Raw genomic sequence first — 12774 nt, 5'->3', positions numbered from 1 at the left:
CTTATCTCACACACATGAATAATAAATCTCTCCCCCCACTCCCTGTCTCACTCTCCCTCTCGGAGAAGGACTGAGAAGTAACGCCTCTCTCACCTTACTCTCCATCAGCCTCCCTCCCCTTCTCCTCTCACACACACTCACTCCATCTGCTTCATGAACATGAGCCGGCTGCTTTCTCTGCCTCTCCGAGCGTCTTTGAGCTGTTTTGACATATGCGCTCTCTCTCTGCTTCTCTGCCTCTTTCTCTCCTCTGTCTTCCCATACCTCTCCATTGCTCCATTGCTCTCTGTTTCCCCCCCTCCAGGACAGGAAAAGGAGCGGTAGCAGGGAGCACCAGCGAAGAAGACTGACCACAATAACAGGAAGAGGAAGTGGGCAGTGACCTGTGCTCGAGGGGGGCTGCGGTTGGACAGCTGTGGTTCAACACTTTTGGCCGCTGGATGAGAAAACCACATCAGAGGCGACAGGAGGAAAAAAGAGCAAGAGATTCTCAAAACCTGTTGGACTCGTGAGGAAAAACCTCGACGACCTGAGGAAGAGAAACAAAAAAACTTTCTACCTGTTTGAGAGGAGAAAAAAACCTACAGAGGAAGAGTGATATCTCAGCGATTACCTTCTGAGTGAACTCTGCTTTTTATTCCTAAAATCTGTCGAGACTCTGAAGGTTTGTCTTTTGGAACTCTTGGATTCATTGTCATTCAAGAGGAATCAACCCATACTACATCATCACAGACTTATCTTATTATCCGCTCCACAGAAAAGGATTTGTACAGAAACCTGGTGAAAATCAAGCCGAGAGAGAAATCCCTGCCTGTACAACAACACCTGCTGCTCTCTTTCAACATCAGGAAAACCAGCAGACAGAGAACAGCGAGCGAGGAGGAGGTGGTTTTACTCCCTGTTGAGCGTACAACCACCTACCAGCCACTAATTTGTACGACAACTTGCCACGTTAATAAAGTATACCCCAGTCTGTGTGAGCAGGAGAGCACCTTGAAGGATTTCCTTTTGCACCATAACAGATTCCTGGCTTGGACCTTCTGTCTGTGTGGTAAGTTTCCTTTTTACATTTGAGGAAATTGAAATACCGACTGCTCAGGTGTGTCATGTGTGGGTCCATACACCCAGAGAACAAGTGTGTGAGTAAACTAAATGTACCGATACATCCAGAGCTTTCCTGCTCAGCAAATGGGAGTGTGAATTATATTTCTGTCTGATTGAAAAGCAGCGTAGAGCAGCAGAGCCAGAAAATGTAACCCAGATCCTTTGAAAACGCTCCAGGCTACTTTCCCAGTCACTCCAGGGGTGAGACACTCATGAATACTGGTCAAACTGTCGGGTAGAAGGTATGGAAATAACTTGAAATGATGCTTATAAGCCCTTTAAGGACAGGCTGTCGGGCCACAGTCACTGTTCACGTATGTTATGCCAATGATCCCAGACAGCTCGGTGTAGATTTGAATGCTGTAATTGAGCGCTGTTTCCCCCCCAGAGGCTGGGCTGTCATTCCTGAAGACAGACGGCTGTGACCATTAAGACGATGCAGGATGATCTGTGGACAGAGTGGGGGGAAAATTAAAAGCAAACTAAATCCACCAGGAGGTCTTTAGCTGCTCATTTTGAAGAGTTCTACATCTGAAAAAGAAACACTTTTTTTTCTATCTGCAGCTGTCAACTTGATGTCAAGTTGGCGTGGCTATAATAAAGTATTGATGACCGTTTAATATTTCCAAAGTAGGGAAGATCTTGTCAGTTGAGTGGTGTCATTTTGTCAGCTGAAGTCTGCCCTGCTTTACATACAGTTCTCATATATTACTCCTCAAGAATTTATGCCAAACATTAAAGGGATAGTAAGTTTTTTGTTAAGTAGAATTGTTATTCATACTCAGTGTAATAAAATACAGTAGATGTCGGTCAGCGTGCCCCCAGTTTGGAGAGGCAGGCTGGAGTCTGACATGGGAGCTAAGCGATGTATCGCTGTGGAGGGATCAGCAACTAAGCGTATTTTACCCACGTAAAAAAAGCGCTACTCAAAAAAATCTGTATCAGTTCAAGTGTACACTCTATTTAGCATATTTCCATCACTTTACTTTACGGTCAGACTGTGATTTCCAACCTCAAAATCAAGCTGTTCGCCGCTCTCTTCAAAGCCAGACTCCATTGACAAAAACTGTTATTTAATATTACTTAACACAGGAGCTGCTGATCTACCGCTGCCTCCATCAGTTTTTTTTTGTCTGTGTTACTGTGTGACTCTGGCATTTAAAGGGGTTAGTTTGGATTCACCAAAGTCACACAATAACAGGAACAAACTAACTGATCGGAGCAGCAGTAACCAGCAGCTCTCGTGTTCAGCAAGCTAAAATTACTGTTTTTGTCAATGGAGTTTGGTAGATTTGCAGGAGCAGAGATGGGGAAGTCCAGCCTGCGTCTCCAACTGGGGGCCTGCTAACCCTAACCCTATGGATAAGTTAGCTATGCAACCTCCTTTCAAAAAAACCCAAACTATCCCTTTAAATCTCAATAAGACGATTTTTGTTGAGAAGCTTTTTTTTTGAGTTTTTTCCGATCGTTTCTGATTCTGTAGATGAAGCTGTAGTTGTCCTGCGTTCCACTACATGGCGAGCTGTTTCTGTTATTTCGTCCACCCTGTGTGTGTGAGAATAGCTCCGCTGCTGTAATGTTTTATTATGTTTTTTCCTCCGTGGATGTGGATCCATGGCCCAGAGTGACAGAGGTGATTTGATTTGGTTGTTACGTCGAAAGCCGTTGATGCAACTAAACCCAGTGGTCTAATTCCTGGAGAGGGAACTATCAGTGAAAATCCTTTGGGTGCCATCTGGGAGACTTCACCCTCCCACACACACACACACACACACACACATGCACACAAGATTCATGATTAGAGCCATTCATTCATTCAGATATATGTCAGAGTGGTTGACAAGCTGTCCAGCTGTGGCGACGGTAGCTCAGCCGAAGTCACTGATTACAACTGAAAGACCCAGTTACGGTTTTATTTTCAGTGACTGACCTGTATTCTGCTTTTTACATAATATACCGCACTTCACCTTGCATTTGAACACGTTGCAGTTGTCAGGAAATGGATCCACAGGGACATACCAGTCCTCCAAAAACAAATATATCTGACATTACAGATGTCAGTATATTCAGCAAGATGAAACATGTGAATGCCATGAGTGAAGTCGAGAGAAAAATGGAATTGAATGTACTGAAATTTATATTGAAATAACTGAAAGGGCTTCAGTGATTGGTCCGTAGCTCCACCTCAGTTCAATATGGAGAATGTGAGACTTTCAAATGCTGCAACCTGACCTGATTGGGCAGATTTTCACCACCTGTCGTTGTGCTGTGTTGCTTGAAAATTGAGTTGAAATAATCAGCATTAAATGTACGTGAATTAAATGATGTTCAGATTCGTCAGTAAATGCTGCTGAGACGGGAAAATCTTCATCCCGCATCTTCAGGCTCCTTTAACATTTTCACTTCTGGGAGGCGCCGTAGTTGGAAATTTTGCCTTCAGCACAGACGGGGGCTGACAGCTGAGCCAGAACCGATGTGGGATAACACGCCAGGCTCTAAATTATTTTCAGATGACTGTTGGTCATTACTGTCAGTTTTAAAGCCCGGACCACATCATTCATAACAGGCTCGCTGTGATAAAATCTGATTTGTCTGATTGTGAAAAGAAAATAGAATTAACTAGGAGGCGTGTGAGCACCAATCAGAGCATGGATACACTCTGTGACATGACAGTGAGGACACAGTGCGTGCAGTGTGCGTGTGTGTGTCAGTAGTGGCGGTTCCTGGTGTGACTTGCTGGCAGACAGATTGTTAGAAGCTGCTCTGTGATTAAACCTGTTTTAATCTCAACAACAGACACACATTCACACATGCACACACACGCACACTTCAGTATCCAGCAGTCGCACATCACAGATTTGAGACTGTGAAATCGCTTCCTGTGCCATATGTACACAAACAAGTTCCTAATTTTAGGGTGGTAAAAGTGGACTAAAGTACCACCAAAGTCACCATTTTGAGGCAGATTTTTACAGCATGTAACAAGACTTTTTGATCAGAGCTCCAGTCGTGCTCATACAGGCTGGTATCCTCATTAGAAATAGTCATGATTTTGTTGTCCATGCTGCATTACCACTGAAGCAGCAGGCCAAAAATGGTCAAATATGACCTCTGGATGTCCCTACAGAACAGATTCTTCCTCTGGGGAGTATCAGAAAATATCATAGTAGTCAGCCTGTTTCATTATACAGCAGGATATCTAGTGTGCAAAGTACAGATTTCCATGTGAGGGTGGACTAGAGAAAAGGTCATGTGATCATTTAAGTCGACAGTGTTCAACCTCTCAAGACCATGCATAGTCTTAACAAACCTAAATCCAGCCGGTAGTCATCTCCTTTCTAAAAACGTTGATATGTTGGTCCTTAAAGTGAAGATTGCCCTAAACAGAAAAGCTCCATCCTCTGGGGACCATGAGCAGCCTTAACAAACTCCATGGCAATCCAGTTAGTAGTTATCTCAAAGAAAAGGTTCATCCTCTGAGGAGCATAACGGATCTCAATATATTACACAACTTCCTGCATAGATTTCAATATTCCTCTAGTACATGTGAATATTGTGGTTTCAGCATGCTGATAGACTTCGCCAAGATCTTTAATCTTTCTCTGAGGGCAGTGAATATCCACAGGAAGTACACATAATGGTACCCTGGCCCATTGTTGAGGTATTTTGCTCTGGACAGCATTGTAGGACAGACTCACTGACTCAAAAAGCATTCATGCCTCCATCTTATCAAGTTAAAGGAGAGTATTCTATTAGTAGTAAGTGACGTATCTATCTCATTAACATCATTTTCACTTGGACACTTGGAGCAGTTAAAGTTTCTTTATTGCAATCAAGCAACAACCTAACTGACAGAGTAAGTGTTGGCATTGTACATTCCTCCAAAAAGGGACGTTGAAACTTCTCGCTCTAACAACGCTGTGGTTAACACGTGTTATGTTATGTTGGTTATAGTTAGGAGATGATCATGTTTTGGCTTAAATACCCAAATTTGGTGGCTAAAAAGCTGCTGGAAGATTGAGCAACATTTCTCTAAAAAAAAAACATAGCTTTTGGCGGCACTGTCCTCAGTGGAAACACAGCAACGGATCACTAAAAAACAAACAGTTTTGCAGTCTGTTGGTCTCAAACAGTGGTCTGCAGTCCTATTTCAATCACTTGAATATCATGGCAGTGATCAGAGACCAAGCAGACTGCAACCATTTGGATGCTTGTTTCTTATTTAACTGACAAGAAGTAAAACTCTTGATTTTCTTAAAAACATTTCATCATAGTCATCGCTACATGCCGATGATCTGTTGAATTATATAAATATACTTTCAAAAACATTTGATATAGCTCATGACCTTAAAGGGACATTGTGTAGCATTTTCAGTTGTTTATTGGCAAAAATCGATGTCTGCATTCATAAATATGTCATAATTGGTGTATTAGTACCTCCACCAATAACCTGACTTATTCTTGTAAAAGGAGAATTTCGGATTTGTTTGTACATTCGGCAGGTAAGTCGTCTGGGGGGTTCCATAACGTTTCGCCAACTTGAAAATACATCCGCCAGCAAGGGACATACAGCCCCACCTTCGGCGTTTTCGTTGAGAGCCAGGTCAGCGCTGCGTGACTGAGAAGCCGAAGGAGAGGAGCAAGAGGCGCTTCACTTGAGGAGAATGCAGGATCATGCACATGCAGCATCACGGGAGACAGAATCCTCGTCGCCAAGAAAGCACAAAAGGGAATCAAAAAGGCAACGTGACCGGCGAATTAAAAAAACGAGGGTCAACATTGGGGTAGCCTTTCCCAGGTGGAGAGAGCTGCTGAAGGAGAAAGGTTTTAAAAGGGACGCTGTGATTGGCCTGCTGGCATGCCTGTCATTTTTCAGGCAGCCCAGACCAATGCAATCACAGGCCAGCGCTGCTGTCAGTGGCGCAGTGATGCGAGCAGAGGGATGAGGTGTATGAGGTTGAGCCACTTGTCAGTTGTCAAAAGACAAGACCTGATTGGTTTGTTTGGATTTACACCCGCCCCAACAGTCCTACGTTGTAAACACAGCCAGCATGGTGAGGAGGGGGTTTGTCAACTCGCGTGGCGTGTGTCTGTGTAGGAGCCTGAATAAATACTTCATGAAGTATCGGATGACATGGTTTCATCAATGTTATGTTATGTTAGCTGTTTGGTACATTTCATCAATGTTATGTTATGTTAGCTGTTTGGTACACAGCGGCTACCATAGTTGCAATACGCGTTTGAAACAGTGAGGCGCTAGAGTGCGCTATCTGTTTGAATGCAATATATGATTTCAGTGTTAGAGCAGAGAAATTCCTACATACTGTGGCTTTAAGTGAAGACACGTGACTTGATTACTTGACACTATTTTTGATAAAACTGGCTTCTATAATTTAAAAACAAACACATATTGAAGTTACCTTGATAATTTGAGATCAGTGAAGTCCGTAGATCCTGCCAAAATGTTGGGACAAGTGGTTGAAAACAGGATTTTTGAGAAAAAGAGAAAAGGTGGCAAAATCTGACATTTTTAGAACAGAAGACTACTGGAGCAAAGATGCAGATGACATGGCGGATTCAAATTATAAAATAATTTTGATGGTAAGCCAAGATGTTTTTAACTTGATCGTTAAAGAGAAACCTTGGGGTCAATGAGTGTCATTGTACGTGTCTGAGTAGTGGGTGGAATTTGAAACCCACCTGCTTATTTTGGTGACTTCTGGCCTCATGGTTTTTGCTGCACAAACACTTGTAGGAGAGAATGATAAAAAGGAAAGAATAATGAGAACAAAACTAAAGGGCTCCAGCAGTGAGTTGAAGCTTGAACCCCTAAAAAGAGATGATGGCAGTGGGTCTAGAGCCAGGCGAGATTCTTTCCAGTGCTCAATTCTTATTATTTTGGAGTGACAGATGATGAGGTGAACCTGAGCCAAGGTGCCACCCCTAACTGAATACAGTATATTTAAATAATTTTTGAAAATGAGGCAATAAATTGGACGTCACACTCCCTGCAAAAGTTGTAGTGGAACACTAAAGAAAAATACTGGATGTTATACAAGTCTTACATCTGTCGGTGCCATTCAGCAGTGTCCAAGATATGATTAATGACATACAAGCGATCACAGATGGACAGAAGACACACACATCTCTCGTCCTTCCTCATCACGGAGGGACAGGGCTGAGTTGTATTTCTGAGCATGAACTTCAACGACCCTTCAGCAACCGCCAGGATTATGAAGTCTTGTTGGTTCGTTTCTATGCTTTAGCCTTTGGTTGAGTGAAAGTAGGTCAGACCTGTCTGCCAGTCACAAAACATCCCGGAGAATGACAACTGTATCTCTGCGTCTGTCTGTTTCTGCTCCTCCGTCACACTCACGCACACTCCCTTGCCTGCGGACAATGTACAGATGTAATTACAGATATTCCTGGATGTTATTTATTCTTCAGACCTCTGAAAGATGCCTTTGATAAATGATGCCATAAATAACTTAATATAATCCTGAAGTGAGATTTGCATGCGTGATGCTGGCAGTTGGGAGGAAAATTTAAAGAAGGTGATTATCATAAGATTTACAACGACTAGCTTAAATGAAAATGACAGGTATGAGCAAAGACTTCAGTTTTATGTACATGTTCTTGATCATACTGGAGACTCCTGTCACTTTCCATACATCAGTCCATGTGCCATCTACTGGTTTACATGTAACAGTGAAAGATCTAACAGTAAACTGGAGTTAAACTGAGACCAAAAAAAAGTTGAGAAATTTGTTGTTTGCACTTTAGCAAAGGTGTCTTGTACGGCCAGGCTTTGCAGACGGCCAATTTTCTGTATCTGGGTCTAGTTAATAAAAGAATTGCTGCGGCTGTTGACAGGAGCATGGTTACTGAGAAATGGCAGGTTTGATCCACAAGTGAAGCTTCTAGTGATGTTCGTTGGTTGGTTTTCTCTGACCAATAACTGATCTGCTGTGTTTTAAAAGGCAGGTTTGGTTTTATGTCCGGTTTAAAGGCTGCACTGTAACCACTTCAGGCATGTTCACATTGTCAACGTACGTCCACTTAAAGTGTTTGTTTTTGCCACTGACAGGTTCAGAGTCGTATTCCAAGTGTCTGACAACATTATGAAAAGGATCCCACAGTGATAGACATTTTGTTAAAGAGTAAGATCCTTTTGTTTAACCAGTAACAGCCCCCAAATCTCTATCACCAATCCTCATTTAAATGGGCCAATCCCAATTCTCTTCTCTTAACCTTACCCCTTGGTTTCAAGTGCACTCGCCAGATAAATTCCCCTCAACGAGGAAGGGGTAGTGTTGAGGGGTAGGGAATTTTACCTAAGAACTGGGACGCCACTTTATACAAATAAGCGTAATGGACGTGTTCACCTACGTCACACGTATCGTCGACGTAGGCGTCTTGCAATCATTTCCAAAATGCCAGCTCCAGTGACTGTATTGCCTATTTCGTTGGCTGTCTTCATCCTTCTTCGTTTAACAAATCAACAGAGAAGAAACGCAGCAAATAGAAGTCGCTATGCATCCTGGGAAATTCAATCTTCCCCTCAGTTGATATGGGTTCGTAAGTGTGCATCGCATGGCCCTTCAAATTAAGTGGGGATTTTAAGGGCTGAAAAGCACTTCCCTAAAGTTTGGGACATGCTAGCCAAAAACAAGGGCTAGGGCCAATTTTGAGGGGAAGTGTGAGTATTGGGACGGGCCCTTCTTTTATCATTGTAAAAGACACTTCATTCAAAGTCGACAGAAACAAAATAAAACTCCCCCAAACCACCTTGGTTCATTTTTCCAGTGTTCCAACAATCACCAGCTCTGGTTTGGATGAAATAAACCCTTAATTTACTCAGTTAGATGTGAAAATATTCAGACTCTTTACACGATAAAATTACTAAACAGAGTCTGGGGGGTTTGGTGGTGGCGATTTTGGGGTTGTTACTGGTTAAACAAAAAGGATATTACTCTGCAACAAAATGGTCTATCTTTGTAGGGATCATTTGCGTAATGTTGTTGGACACTTAACAATCTGAGAAAGGCAAAAAGAAAGACCACTGGTGGATGTCAAATGCCCCAGTGGTTTCGGGGGCTGCTCTCGCTCAATACTGAACCAATTACAAAAGTTTTTGCTCCAATTTGGATACAAAAACATCAGAAAACAGGGTCCAAGTTGGTAAATACTGAAATCATCCTTTAATTCCATCGTCTAACATCGGCTCAGCTTGCTCAGAGCATCGACCGAGGTGGTGCCAAAAAGAACACCAGCTACTTTCCACAACTTTTACTAATGGAAACCAAAAAAGGGCGAGTGGAGTTGAGCTAAGCTGTACCATGCTGCGAAAATGAGGCATAAGGTGCTAAATCTGCTTTTAAGGTGAGGTACAGAGAGTGACAGGGATGCGGAAAATAGAGAGGTGAAAAAGAAAAGGTGAGAAAAGGAAAAAGGTGGAATGACAGACAGGAAACAGGAACACACTGTGTGAAAAACAAGATGCAGTTTTCACCTTGAGAGAGTCAACCGGAGATAAGTGGAGGAGTTTAAGAAGAAAGAAATGACTCAAGGAACGAGCCAAAAACGGAAAGAAAGAAGAAGTGGAAGGAAGAGAGAGACCAGACGTGTGAGGCGGCAGAACGCAGAGCAACGAACACAGTAAATGAGAAAAAGACAAAGTGTGACACAAACAGAAACGGAGTGAGACAGCAGACGAAACACTGAGACAGACATGCAGTCAGCAGCAGCAGCTGAATACCAGGAAGGGTGTGTCTGCTCACTAATGATGACCCTTCATTAACACACCCCATGGCATTTCCCAGAAGGCATTGTGTTTACACTTCCTGCTGCTGATAAAAGGGGAGGAGTAAGACTCTGCGCTCTCAAGACGGAAATGCAGTTTTAAAAAATGCCCTTGTAGGGAAAATGGCCCCCAATGGATTTGTCAACACAGAAATAACTCTGTGTGTGTGACACAGTCATAGGATGTTGATGTATTTGTGTGAGTAAGATGTTTTGTGATAGCGAGGTAAAGTCCAGGTCAAGTGTTCTTTGTCTGACACAAACATTATTTTCTACAATAACCCGGGACAGCTGAAATTATTAGTCCAATAAAAATAATACAACCATAGCAACCCAAAACTTCTAGGTTAGAAACTTTATTTATTTTTCAACACAATGTCAGAGACACAAACTCAAACTCTCAGAGCCCAGTGGCAACATGAACCTTGCAGCTGAACTTTATCGACTCAAATGTTCGCACGTCTCATTGGATTAGACACAGATGTTGAATCACAGACAGCAAACCAATGAAAAGCACTGGTCACATACATTAATTTACCCATGACATCATTGTTTAGGTGCTCAGTTTGAAAACCTTTTGTCCTTTGTTCTTCTCTTGCTACAAACTTGCTCACATTAAATACGGTGATATAAAGCTAAAAAGAAACTTTATTCATACAGCACCTTTCATACAAGCATCTTAATTCTTACATAGCTAATTTATAATGTGATTATTGGTCAAAAATAGCAACATAACAGACTCTGCTGGTTTGGTTTTCCTTGAAAGTCATGTAAATAGTCCATGTGTTTTAGAAGCCACTGCCTGAGAACATACATGTGGAGCACAGAGAGTGATTGCTTTGTTTGTCCAGAGCATGTTGAGAGGAAGGATACGGGCTGACGCACGGTAAGAGCTGGTGAGGAGAGGGACGCTGCAGGGCGCAGTCAGGACACATGTTTGGTCTTGAACAGGAGCTATGTCATGTACTGTATGTGTAAAGGCTAGGCTAGGTGAAGAGTAAGAATTCACTTTGTTAAGATCAACTTCTGCAGTGTGGGCAGGTGTTTTTACATAAGTTCTAAACAGACAAAAGTCAAAGCAGCAGGAAGTGAAAGTTAACTGAACGCTCTGAAAAAACATGACATAAAAAAGAACATTACAGCTGAATGAGCTCAAATACAAACACACCTCACGTCAAAAGAAAGAAATGACTGTTAATGATGTGTCAGTTTGAGGAATAATAGCGGAGACTAAAGACTATTAACTGTCCCTCTCAATTATTACCTACCCTGGTTTGCCTGCTCTGTGTGCCCAACAATAGAGAAGATCTGGGTAATTTCATACTGCAGAAATAGAGTTTCTTTTGGCGTCATGCATCACTGACTAACTTTCTTAGAAATTAACTGGGGCATACCTCCAACGCTGTATCCAGTTGGATGATGGTGTGCCGAGACAGCTCCTTGTAAGCCTTCCTCGATAGTGTTGCACTCAACTTTGTCCAAACGACTATCTCGATCTGTGTTGTGCGGAAAAATAGAGTCTTTTCAAGCCAAGGTCCCCTTAGCTTAAAGATACAGGGCAGGGACCCACTACTACATATACTGCATAAAATTCAGTTGCATACTGGGCCTTCAGTATCATGTAGGAAAGGTTTAACTGTATCCGTGGATGGTTACCTTAGTGAGATGTCTGACCGCAGTGAGCGGGATTTTTGTCTTCTCTCATTGGTGCTTGCATTTAGCTGCTAATTTAGCTGCAGTTGGAGCATACCGAGGTGCGTCGGCCTCACCCTCTGCACTTCCTGTTCCAGACATATCTTAAATCTTTGAATTAAGATACCGCCCCACAGTTGTATATATCTGCACACCAGTCAAGTGTCTCTCGCAGTCTCCATCCATGTCTGAAAACATGGATGCCTCACACGCAGAAGATCTATACAATCAGCACAGTTTCAATATTAGAGTCACCAATTCAGTATCTGACCAAATGTCTCCCCTTCTGTTCCTGAGATATGATGTTAAAACAGGATGATGTCACAGTCAAGCTGACCTTTGACCTTTTGGACATAAATGTCATCACTTCATCATTTTATCTTGTTAGACATTTGTGTGAACTTTTGTCATACAATACTATGAATTCTTGAGTTATAGCCAGAAACATATTTTGTGAGGTCATACTGACTGCTGACCAAACTTTGAATCAGTTTATTCTTCAATCCAAGTGGACGTTTGTGTCAAATTTAAAGACATTACATTAGGGCATACTTGAGATGTTGCATTCACAAGAATGAGACAGACAAGGTGAAAGTGACCTTGAACTTAGACCACCAAAATCTAATCAGTCCAAGTGGACATTTGTGCCACATTTAAAGAAATTCCTGAGGCGCTCTTGAGAAATCGCATTTACAGTGGACGGACGGATAACCTGAAAACACAGTTCCTCCGGCCACAGCTATCACCAGCGCGGAGGCTTAAAACAGCAAACAAAACAAAAAACAAATGAAAACAAAACAAACAAAAAAATGCTTAAATTATAACTTATCAAAAATAATTTGGGGACTCCCCTGCAGTAACACAGACAGCTTGTGAACCCTTTTCATCAACATTTTGATTAGTAACTGTAATTTAATTACATATTTTTCTCACTTACTGTAACGAATTTCTATCACATATATGTTTTACTTTAATTACATAACCCCGTTCCATGTAACTAGTTACTTCCCAACACTGCCAGTGAGTTAGATTCGGGCTTGTGTTTCTGAAATGTTATACGCAGAGGTGGGTAGTAACTAGTTAAATTTACTCAGTTACATTTACTTGAGTAACTTTTTGGATAAATTGTACTTTTCAGAGTAGTTTTAATGCAAAATACTTTTTACTTTTACTTGA

The 12774-nt window shown here is 42.0% G+C and overlaps 1 protein-coding gene across 2 annotated transcripts in view; it reads left to right on the top strand.

The window, feature by feature from the left end:
* Positions 1-204: 204 nt before the first annotated feature.
* Positions 205-12774, top strand: part of cdh5 (cadherin 5) — a 58773-nt gene continuing 46203 nt past the window's right edge. The window contains exons 1-2 of one of the 2 annotated variants that reach the window (XM_050071291.1): positions 205-664; positions 758-1051. The gene's annotated coding sequence lies outside the window, so the exon portion shown is untranslated. Of the gene's footprint in view, positions 1052-12774 lie in introns of both variants that reach the window. The other variant, XM_050071290.1, reaches the window with a different exon arrangement.

The sequence above is a fragment of the Epinephelus moara genome, chromosome 19 (genome assembly GCF_006386435.1).
Source record: "Epinephelus moara isolate mb chromosome 19, YSFRI_EMoa_1.0, whole genome shotgun sequence".
Lineage (NCBI taxonomy): Eukaryota > Metazoa > Chordata > Actinopteri > Perciformes > Serranidae > Epinephelus > Epinephelus moara.
Note: the sequence above shows the minus strand (reverse complement) of the source record. Positions and strands in the feature narration are given on the sequence as shown.